The following is a 12,932-nucleotide window of genomic DNA, read 5'->3' on the forward strand; positions in this document are numbered from 1 at the left end:
CTGATTATCCTGCATGCCCCCTGCCAAGAGTGTGACCCACAACCAAGTATTGGAGTCCTGACATTTGGACTCATCAAGTGCTCTGGGTACATGAGTCTTAGGCAAGGGCAGCATTATCTCCTTATTTATCTATAAAGGAATAAAAACCACCAATGTTGACTGATACCTGTATCAGCAAAGGTTCCTTAATCTTTGCTAGAATCAGGTCTTGACTTCAATACTGTAGGCAGTTTCTCATCAAAGGGGAATTCACCTATGGGCTATGTTATTGTGGTTGAATATCTCAAGAAATGTCATCCTAAAGATGCATCAGACTGGCACTGTCAGTTTTTCTGAACTCAGCCTACTGGTATTTGAATTTGCATATATCCACATATTTCTTTTCTGAACTTTTTTTCTCCTTTTAGACTAAACCACAAATATTTCCTCCAAGAGATCAAGCCAAGTTCCTCATCAAAATTTCCCCCAGGGTCATCAACTTTTTTTAAATTTAAAGTATCCTAGACTCTTTGGTGGTCTGTTCGTGTTTTATATTACACTTTGGAGCATACCAAGTGCAGTGCTACTGTTTCAAAAGACAATTTGGGAGCCACAACTAGAAATACCAGATGCCATGTACCAATGGGTGATACAGTGAATAGTGTCAGCATTAGATCAACTGGTGCCAGATTATGTCCAAGTCTCCTGTCTCAAAAACATCATGCTTCTTGGAGATGTCAAAACAGTAAACTTAGACTCCTTTGTAAATTCTTTAGTGTTTTTCTAGAATCTAAAGATGAAACTGGGCATGCCCAGTTTGTCCATGCTATCTTACGCCTTTATTACTTCATGGAGCATCTGTGAATACACCATTGCTAATATTCCAAGGTCTGTTATTACCCATGGGTATGCGATACTATCTTCTATCAGTTACTGAAGAGCATTGTGAATACTCTGCTTCTTTGAGAAATGCATATGAAATGGGAAAACCTAAGTTAATGTTCTTGTTGACCTAAGAGATATGCCACAGAGAATGCTGTGTGAGAAATAACTGTCTGGAGCCCAGAGATTGTTTATCTCTGCAGCTTTTCAGTTGTTATCACTAATTGAAATGATGTAAGAAGATTTTCCAAGCTCTATAAATACTAATCTATGGCCTTAAGGTAGTTTATGGATAATCTTATGAAATGAAGGAAATGTGTTGCATTGTGATTTGCTACTGTTCCCTTTGGGGAACAAAAACCCTGTGGATAATGTACAATATTGAATATTGACTGAAGTTGTGAAAGTTACTCTTTCTTGTGGGTTTCATATCGTAATGTTGCATTATCAGAGATTTGATACACATTGCTCAAGCAACATGGAAACCTGTCTCTTAAAATAGTCAAGACTGCAAAAACTGTGTGCAGTCTCCTGGATACCAAATTCAGAGCCTCGTACAAATTGTATAGTTCATAATGAAAGCCCAGCCCTAATACATAATCTCTTTGAAAGATGATATCCTACCATTTATACTTATTATCCATGACCACAGCCTATATCAACTCTGTCCCCACACAAAAATGCTTCGCTGGGAAGACAATGTTCATGGCACTAAGTTGATCAAGGATAAGCAGCAATGGGGAAATCACTAAAATGCAAATCAGGCAGGAAAATCTCCACCCATTCATAACCCATCAAGGACCTAAAACCGGTAGATGAGCCATAATCTCATCTTTCTCTGCTTCTTGGGAATTTAATACCAACTGGTTCCAGTGTTAGACAAATAAAAGCAAAAAGCAAAGCCTAGGCTTTGGTAAACAAAACTGTTCTTCCATCAAGACAATAAAGGAGAAGATGTTATCTGCAGATGATATTGACTTTCCTGTACAGAGTTGCTAGTGCCTTTTATAAGCTATGTGCCGTTGCTTGTCCTGGTTATTGATTGTTCCAATTAGAAGCCACTCGGTTGTATACCCTTCGAGGAAGTCTACTCTGTGTGTCTCTTTGAACTCAGGAACAGAAAACAAGAGAGATGTCTCATATTTGAGTGTGGTTTTGCTCACAGAACAGGATCAAGAGTGCGTTATGACCAGAGCAAGTGACCCTGTTCCAGCCTGCAAGAACTGATATCGCTTTAACTTTTACATCTTCATGGAAATGTATCAGAATGTGTCCTGTGGTTAGAGAGTCAGCTCTGTTTCTGTAGAAATCAGTCAGGGTTTCTGTTGCTCTTCTTGTACATACATAAGGGATACGGGGAAACAGATGCAGGCTGCTTACAGGGACACTGATTGTGAAATGAGAGCCAACTAGAACATTATTTGGGTTGTTTTGTCATGTTTTGAAAATCCAATATCAGAACTGCTCAAAAGTTCACAAAATTAGTACTATTCGCTTGAGTTTGAAACATTAGCAGTGTCTTCTATGCTGAAGTTGACCACTGATCTCTTACACTGTGACTGTGGACTCAAATCAGCTTACAAATCTGCTTCCAAAGCATGCACAGTGGGAGCTTCCAACCACTGGATCACCTTGATATTCACCTCATCCTCCAATAAGATGCACCATCTTTTCCCAGTGCAAGATTCTGCAGAACTTGTGACAACTTGGTTTTGACTTTCCACCTGCTATGCTTCCTTGCCTGCTTTGTTATAGAAAATAAAATTGTTTGGGATTGCACATTCATTGAAATTTCTTCTAGGCCAACTTCAGCCCTTGGTGAACTTGCAGACTGTTACTGATGTTAAGATTAAAACTTCAAAGGCAATATATATTAGTTACCACAGAACCATTTCAAGAGTAAAATGGCCCTGCATTTCCCCATCAGTCTCCTGAAAGAACAGCCACTTGGTTCTGTGTGGAATTGCTGCTGGCTGGTAAATGTTCTCTCTCTGGTACAATAGGCAGCCCACACGATTAAACCCTTATATTTGGCTGTCCGTACTTGACCTGAAATCTTGCTAGCCATGGGCATTGATATTTTCTGCAGCTACCATTTTCTGTTTCACTCATTAACCCACTGCATTGATAGTCTTCCTGAGAGTCGGGCAGGCCCTTGCCTCAGATTGTGCTTAATGACACCTGGCAGAGATCTTGTTTTCAGAAATCACTTTAAGACCATAATTATATCAACACAGGCAGGGAACTAATTCTGTCTTTCATGGAACCAATTATGGAAGTTCCAAAAAGGGGTGGGTAGGGGCACTTCCCAACCAATCAACCAAACCAAACTCACACCTGTCTAGCCAAACACTAATAATAAGAGGAACCATTATTATGGCATTGGAAATGTCACCTTATATCTGCCCTAGGCGCATTCCAATATCAATGTTCTCCGCCTTCCTCATCACTTTTAACACTGAAGTCATAAAATGTTCCTGCATTTTGCCAAGAGCACAGCACTACTCCCTTCCCAGACCTCCCTCCCCATCCGGCTCATCATCTCTCTGCCAACATTTTGTGGAAAATAAAAGAGTCCTAACTATGTACAGACAAAGTGTATTATATTTTTTGTACTTAATGTTTTGTGTAAATAGTTTGCCTTGTTCAGTTGTATGTGAGTATTCAAATAAACCCTGACATTTAGGAAACCATTAGTGGCATTTTTCTTTTCATAGACTCCCAAAGTCTTGAGTCAATCCACTTGAGGATCGAGTGTCATCAGAAGAAAGGTGTGGGTGACCTGCTGGGTGAGCCCCCATGACACACATGTTTGGCCTTCCCTAACCTCTTGAAGGATAGGCAGAACAACCAGATGGACTCACACAGATCAAGTCATCAGCTTTTATCAATACTCCTGCAGCAAATGGGAGCTGTATATAAGGAAATCCAATTCTCTGTTTGAGGGCTGAGTATCAGGTCGACTTCCATGGATGCGTTGACAATAGGCTTGCCCTCCAGCACTACTCCAGATGTTATTCATTGTTGCCTATCAAGGTTTTTCCTGAATGAGCTGATGTCAGGTAATCACCACAAGCAGAGCTAGATGCTTGATGTTGAAAATCCACACTTTGCAGAAAGACCCATACTTCAATATCCACTCAATATTTTAGTGTATTTACATCTATTTGATATATTTAAAATATATGCATGTATTTATATGATGTATATCTATAAACAAACATGGCTCCTATCAGATTATATATATATATATATGGATCCAAGGCAGCTCCATTAATATAGAGATCAAATATTAACATGATAAAATAAAAGTATATAAACCTATCAATAGTTGTGAAGATAAAACTATTTTAAACCAAGAAATAAACTTTTCAAAAGTCTAAAGCATTCCCAGAAGAATCTCATTTTAGCTATTAGTTTAAAAATTAGGAAATAAATGCTATTGAATCACTTTCTTTTTTGCATTTTTTAACATTTGTGATGTCCACAATCTATATTTTTATATTTAGATGGCTTTGTACTGCTCATATATCCCTTTCCTGTTAGAATGCTCTTCACCTGATCTTTAAAGAAACAAAGTTAAAATATGAAATGAATATCTCTGCACCTCTTAGAAATTAATAATGCAATTTTCTATTTAAAGTGTCTCTTCAACCAAGTTTAAAAAGAACAGCAGAAATGATTGAATGCATTGACCCCACAGCTCTAAATAGTTAATGTCAGAGAAAATTAACCTTGAAATATTCTCTGAAAGTATCATTTCCTGACATTATTGTTCTTCGGTGGTGCTTTTAATAAAGCACATGGAAATGATCTGAAAGGGCCCTTTCTTGTAATTTTGCTTCCAGACACTTCACTGTAGCTTTTACCCCATTTCAGGGATCTCGGAGCTGGGAGCAGAGCCCTGAGTTGGCACTTGGGATGTAGAGTGAATATTACAAACAAGTAAGATCGTAAGTACTGAACTCGGGACAAAGGGAGCTCAGTGATAACCCATGTTAAGCTTTTCCCCAACAGAAGGAATCAGAACTCCCAGAAGGAATGCTATTTATGTTTTCAAACATTCTTAGCATAAACTCATCAGAGATGCCTGAATTAGGATTTTCAATTTCATTTAGGCTTATATGAGTCAGATATTTGTGAAGGTCTGGTTTTAAATTGTTTATCACAATCACAGTGATGTGAGGTAAAAAAACACTTTCATGTTTCTACCTCTTCACTTTCTTTTATTCCACTTAGAATTGCTGAGTCACCTCCTGTTTCCTGCTAGTACATACATGTTACATGATCTCTCTGTGTCTCTATGGAATCTTCACATTTCTTAGTGGCCATATCTCTCTTCCTCTGAGAGAAGAGTGGTAATGGAAACCACACAATACTGTCCATAAATGTACTCCTTTCGGGAGAAGAATTCAGGCAAGACACATCTCACAAGTTTCCTGCACCCAGTATCTAAAAATAACAGCTTTCCCTTTCTCCAGCAGGTTAATTTTTTACTAGATACTCTGTATTTACATTTGAGATGTTATCCCTTTCCCCAGCCCACTCACATCCCTCCTCCCCCTCCACTTGCTTCCTCTTTAGCAAAACAAAAACACCTCCCAAAAGAAAACAAAATAAAAAACTCAAACAAATTAAAAAAAAAAAAAAAAAAAAAAAAAAAACACTTTCCTTTGGGCACAAAGTCTCCTTTTAATGGATTGATGGGGGATATATTTCCACCCTTTATAAATGGGGGAAAGAGGCTCTGAGGACCATAACCAAGCACAATCATGGTTCCAATTCAGCTTGCATACTCCTACCAAGAAGTCTTTCTTCTCTCACCTTTGCCTCAATAGATTTCTTCCCAACTGGAAAGACAAAGTTCCATACCTCCTCTGAGAATACCCACAGCGTCTATAATGCCTACGTTTTTTAGAAACTTCTTCATGCTACAATATTTGCCCTATTCCACCTGCATTTCAGAGGTAGTTCTATTCTTATTCTAGAACTGCACACGTTCACAACGTTAGAAAGCCTTCAGTCATCCAGATGAGGTTAGAAATCGATGGGTGGTGTGGTCCATGCCCATTATATGGGTTGTTTTCTGGGCTTTTTGAGTCTCTATGAACACAGTTCTAAGGAAACAAACAGGAAATTTAGAACATGCCTCGAACACATGCATAGCAGGGGGTCACTCACTAATCAACTTACATTTAAGATCACCTGGTACTTCCCAATTCAGAACCAAGTTAAAAATAGAATGCATGTAACAGGGACACAGAGAAGTGTAACTCTCATTCCTCATCTAAGAACCTTCTTGCAGCAAGAGACTATTATAAACCACAAGTAGTCAAAGATCAGAGAGCAACTGATAGTGTGTCCAGCCCCAATGGATGCATCTACAACACAACTCCTGCACCCACACCCCAAGGAACAGTGATGAAAGTGGATGTGGAAAGACTGTAAGAGCTTTGTGCCTTCTGTCTATGATAGGGAAGCTATGCATATGAATTCTCAACAACATGGCTACCTAACAGGACTCCAACAACAGCTGACACATCAATGTAGGTGCGGGAGATCTCACAGGACCCCACCCCTAAATTAAGAGCTACATATAATTAACAACTGCTGAGAGAGGGAAATGTGGTTTTCTTCAGATAGCAGCCCCCAAGCTGGTTATCGAGTACCAAGCGGTCATCCATAGAAACATACATCTGGCAACACTGAACAGAAAAGACCCTGACTTTGGACAGGGAGGGAAGAGGAGGGAAGAAAGTGATACAATTATATTTTAATTAAATAAAAACTAAAATAAATATAAATCCATGCTTTGCTTCCCACCTCTATCTCTTTACCATCTGGCTTCTTTTTAACCCATCTTTAACCCTCCCAGAGGGAAACAAAGAGAACAGCCTGATTTAGGTTACTGTATTGTGGCCAAAGTTATTTTGGGATCCAAGCTTCTCACTGGAAAAGATATTGTCCATACTGGGTCATGTTCTTCATAAGGCTTAATAAGTATAGTTCAACGACATAACTTACTGACAAATGTTCCACTTAGTCTAAATATGGTATCTGAGATTGAGACCTGATATGTTGAGCCTGTTAGTTCCAGAAACATTTTGTTTGAGGAGAAGACAGACCATTTTTAGCAGGAGTTAACATGCAGAACACTAGCCCCATAACAAAACACTGTCAGTTACTAACAAATACAGAGCTTGATATCAAAGCATACAATTGGCTATTGTCATTTTTGTATTTTCCTAAACAAGCTTCAAACTTGTACTTGAAATCAATTAAACCATAATTCTTTGGGAAAGATCATTAAATCATACATTTTACATTGAGAATATTGGACAAACCATAAAGACTTTGTGTAAATATCTGGTATACTCATGAACTCAAGCAAAGATTATCTCCATGGTCCCTGAATCTAGCCGATAAGCACTTAAATCTAGATTCTGTATATAAGATAAAAATTGTTACTTGTCTTAGTGATTCTGGTTGTCTATTTACATAATGATTTCCACATCAACCAATTTACCTAAAACTGTCATTATTTCACCTCTCTCAAAGGAGAAATAAAATCCCCAGTGTGCATATGAAACACATTTATTCACCAAGCTGTTGATGGGTGCCTAGGCTCATCTTTCTTACCTATTGGGAAGAGTGAAGTAATAAACATTCACAGGCAAAGCTCGCTATGGTATTCTGGCTTAGGTATATTTTCAGGAGCGATACACCTGCTTTCAGTTTGAAGAGGCACCCCATATTGATTTCCAGAGTTGGTGACATATCCTCATCCACAGTTTTATAATAAAAAATCCCGTTTTTCTGTGTTTTAGCTAGCATTTTGTTCTTGCTTGTTTTCTTAGTGACAGTCATCCCTATTGGCCTGAAATGGAATCTCAGTACAGTTTTAATATTTGATTTCCTGGTGGCCAACAAGGTAGAAAATTTTTTTTAATATTTGTTGGTTGCTTTATCTTTCTCTTTTGTGAGATGTCTATCTAATTCATCAGCTTATTTATTGATTGAGCAAAATTTTTAATGTGTGTTTAATCCTCTCTAATTATCTGTGAAATTCAGATACTAACTCAATGTTGGAGATAAAGTTGGTAAAGATTCTTTTCCATTCGACAGTCTTTCTCTTTAGCCTTGTAAGATTTTCTTCACTGTGTAGAAGCTTTTTTGTCTCCTGTGATCACATTTGTCAGACATTGAGACTATTTCCCCATGCTTAGAGTTCTTTTCAGAAAGTATTTGCTTAATGGTAATATCTTTAAGTATTTTCTACAAATGGGTTTAGAATTTCAGGTCTCACATTAAATTGCTGGATCCATTTTAAATTTACTTTGGGGCAGAGTGAAAGACATGGATTTGGTGTCACTATAAATTGAATATAGTAGCTATGGCTGTAGCTCTTTTTCAAAGTCCTCATTACAAGGAGGAGGCACAGAGTTGGTCCTGGGCCGTATCTCTGCTTCATGCCTCCCACTTGCCCTTGGTGATGTTTACTGGGTTTATGTTCCCCAGTTTCTGGTCTACAAAACAAGATGAAAAGAGGATCTTATATCCCAAGGTTACTTCAATGACTCATTGACCTAACACATACAAAGCTGATCTAAAAATGCTTGTCTCAGTCAGAAGTGCTCCCAAAATATGGGCTGTATGATGTTTTAAAATTTGGTATTTTATTAAACACTGATGCCAACTCCAATTTTAAGCCATTAAAAGAGAACCTCACAGGATATGAAGAAGGGAGATATATTTTTAAACTGAATGTCAAACATGTCTGTGTTTGTGATGGGAAAAAATTGAGTCAGAGTTTTCAGAAGATGATTTGGAGATTGTTGAAGACACTACGTATCTCATCTACTAGATAATAAGCTGGATCTGAGCTAGATAATCTCTCTCCAAGCTAGCTTTCAAAGTGCCAGGAGATGCTGTGCTTGCTACTGAGGAGAAAAAAAAATCAATCGTCCTATCCTTAGAAATAGGATCACAAGAGATATGGAGATAAACAACCAGCCTCTGACATCCCTTAATGGGAGGAACTAATCCCTGCTACCGTAAGCCTAGTTAGCAATCTATTATATATAAACTCAGGAGGGCAATGTACTACTATTGTTAACTAAACTGATACAGCATAAAGCTACCTTCTAGATATCTATGATCATGCCTACAGATAACAGCTATGCCCAGACTGTCAGAGAAGTGTCTTTCTCCACAATGAACATTAATACATAAAGATGCTGAGAATAAGTGGTATCTGTACAATCCTCTCTTGGGCTCAGGCAATATTGCATAAGACAGGCAGGAAGTATATAGGAACTAGAGGGTGGAGTGGAGAGAACTATGATACCCCAGCCCCTCGACTCTATACAATCACTGCAATCACAGGTTCTTGTGATTTCCCACACCGGGCACACACAATACTGGCCTTCTCAGCAATCAGCCATGAATGGGAAAGATGGTTATACGGCTCTTCCACTTATTGCTAAATTATTGGATATTGGTCAATTCTGGGAGAGGGCGGATCATGTTACTTGTGTACCCACTTCTGAGCCACCACCACGCCATGTATAACAGCTCCAGATGCACAGTCACAGAGATGACCCTGATTAAACTCATTAAGTCACAAACAGAATGAATAGATATGCAGGTACAAAAGATTTGTAGGTAAAGAGGAGAAATATGAGAGTTTTTAGGGAGCTACAGAAGAGTTGGGAGTAGGAGTGGTCAGAACATATTAGTTACATGGGTGAGATCATAAAAGAACAAATGAATGACTAAAACAGTGATCAAAAAAAAAAAAAAAAAAAAAAAAACCAGAAAATTTGTCCTTATCTGTTACACTGGTAAAGTGGAAATTCCTGGTTTTCTTAGAAACTCAGTTGTATCATGTGATATTTCTCTGGAAAATGTCTTATGAGAGGTTGTTTTGCTGAAGCAGACACATGAGAGAATGTTTTGTTGAGAACAGCCATGTTATTCTCTGAAAGTTGCCTGGTGAAAGGGCATATGATGTTTTGCTGGAGCAGATGCTTGTAAGGAAAGTGATGTTTGGAAAGAGTATACTATATGTATAATCTAGTAGAGATGGTGAACAATGATCTTGTATTGGTTTGCTTTGAAACTCTGTTGGTCATCGCTGGGCTTTACTGAGGCTGAGTCTTGCATTGATTCACCTTGTTTTCTTCCTTTGTCATTGTTTGTCATGACGTCATAGAGAGAAAGGTACCAAAAAATTTCTGGTAGTTTTCTGGCTGCTTCTTGCCACTTCCTAGGTTTTGAAAAATCTAAGTCTACCCACTGGTGATACGGTAAAAGGAAATATTTTTATTATTGACGTTCTTGATTGTCAGAGCCACCCTGTGTCCTGAACTCAGACAAAATGAGCAGACATTTTTAAACACCAAGTTCATCTAGTTAATGGTATAATCATTAACATGTATTATTTAAACAGATAATGTGAATCTCTTTAAGATTTTAAAAATTACAGACAAGATCAACTTTTTTTTTCAGTGATGAAGGTGGCCAGATCTCTTGATATCATGATTTGAGTGTCACTGAGAACTGGTGATGAAATATAATTGTCATTGTCATACAAATTACGGAGTAATACATTCAAAAGTAATTCTATCCTGGGGGCTTTGCTGTCTTGAATGAGCTGTTCTATAGTGGTAACTTCGGTTGGCTAAGAAAAAGTGAGAGAGAGAGAGAGAAAAGAGAAAGATAAGAGAGAGAAGAAGAAGAAGGAGAAGGAGAAGGAGAAGGAAGAAGAAGAAGAAGAAGAAGAAGAAGAAGAAGAAGAAGAAGAAGAAGAAGAAGAAGAAGAAGAAGAAGAAGAAGAAGAAGAAGAAGAAGAAGAAGGAAAGTTTGCTGCTAGCCTGTCTGCCCTTGACCTCTCAGTCTCCAGGCATATTCCATTCCTTTTCTGTCATATGTTGACTAGCAAAAGTCCCCTTCCCAGACACTAGATTCTAGACTTGAGCTTTCCAGTCTCTAGAAGGTGAACCAAATATACTTCTCTTGTTTGTAGACTTCCCTGTTTGTGGTTTTCTATGACAACAGCAGAAACCAAACTAAAACAGAAAGAAATGTTTTAAAAGGCATGTAGCTATAAACTATTCCCTGTATTTTCTGATATTGCTTCTTTGCTATTTTTCTTTTACCAAAAACAAAACAAAACCACAATCTGAAAAGATTTACTACATTAAAAGCAACAAAATTCACATAAACTCTCTTTTAGAAGATGGAGCACAAGGCCACTATCAACCTACATAGCATGCTCGTGAGTGTGGATGGGAACGTCATATTCTCAGGACTTATAATTTTAAAGAGTTGATTAGTGTGTTTCTCTGCTTCATATTTTCTAACATTTTTGAATGTTAAAAACACTTTGAATGTTTAAATCAGAAAAACTTATGAAATATACTCAGATCTAGGTTGTGAATATCATGATATCTCCCAGTAGTGTTGTAATGGTATGTCGGGATTCTGCAAAAAGAGTGAGAAGGAAAAGAGAAGTTATCTGGAAAAGAAAGTTATAGGCTCTGTTCATAGCATTGATTGAAAGCCATTAGGTGACCCATTCATTTGATACACCAACACAACTACAAAGACACTGGGCCATGTTCTGATGTTTGAAATCAGTAGAAAGAAACATTCTTCATTATAGAAAACTAAAACAAAAGTAAACATGCTTTATCTCTGGTGATTCAATTCAATGACTAGTCAACAAAAGTAATTTAGAAATTTGCAGTTGGGATTTATGAACATGGAGCGCACCAACAGTGATCTCATCTTGTCTTGAGGACAGGGCCATGTCAACATCCATTTAGTGAGCAGTACACCAAGGGCTGACGGCAACACAGCTGCTGGTGCATCTGGCCTTTGCTGGAATGATCACAGGCATGGCCTTAGGCAGATGGTTCAAAAAATTTTTTAAAACTCCTCTAATATAGGGGAGGGTTAAGGATCTGAGTCCTAGGGAATGAAAATGTAAGAGTTAATAATCTTGAGGTAACTTAACCTACATTTCCTCTTCTACTTCTCACTTCATTTTTAGACTATTCTGTAAGTCCCATGACTCCAGGAACAGCATATTTAAAAAGAAAAATCACCAAAGGTAACCAAGATATTCCTTTATAGGTAGCATGGCCAGGATTATACAGAAGTAAAGACACAGGCTAATTATGATTCATCCATAGAACTTTCAAATCCTCTCACTTACTAGAGGAATCAACATCTGGCAAAACACCACTGGAAGAGGTTATTCACTCTGAGGCCCAGGGGTGTAACCAAAGCCCATAGAGAGACACCGCATTATAGAGTAATAGGAAGAGGTCAGGAGGGGCACCGCATTATAGAGTAATAGGAAGAGGTCAGGAGGGGCATGCCAAGAGAATAAAGCTCCTTGGTCAGGAACCTGAAGCTTTGGCCCTGCACACTATGGTGTTGAGGCCAGCCAAGGTCAGCTAGCTAACCCAGGAGTTCAGGATGTGGTGTGGATGTTTTTTCTTAGTGATGAGCTGATGTACTTTTATATCCATCTCTCTACATCCCATAATTTACTCAGGTTACTACAAGTATCACCAAAATACCAAAAAAAAAAAAAAAAAAAAAAAAAAAAAAGGTCCAGGTAAACCTCTTTGCTGAATGGTGTAATAACATGTGGGGGTTTGTGCAGGTCATCCTTTGTGGGACAATAAGCTCTTACCCCACCCCAGGAAACGTGCATTTGTATCTAGCAGCCTCAGGGGTAAGAGCTCATGCCTTTGCCAAGCTTAGTAAATCTAACGGAATATAAACAGATTAGATGCGTGGAAACAATAGAGAAAAGGGGAGTTTAGGAAAAATTCTGTGGCTTCTCTCAGTCATATATCCATAATGAGCCAGACTTGGGTACATTTGTTTATAAAATCTTCATAGCATAAAGCAAAACCAAGCTTAGGTTTTGTGACTTGGCATAGAATTCTCCTGAAAATTCTGCTGATTGCTGTCTTTTTAGGCTGTGACTATCAAATCTAGGATATTGCAACGGTGTCTTTGAACAAGCAGGTGTCTTGGTGTCCTTAGAAACA

The sequence above is a fragment of the Micromys minutus genome (genome assembly GCF_963924665.1).
Source record: "Micromys minutus genome assembly, chromosome: 20".
In the NCBI taxonomy this organism is placed as follows: domain Eukaryota; kingdom Metazoa; phylum Chordata; class Mammalia; order Rodentia; family Muridae; genus Micromys; species Micromys minutus.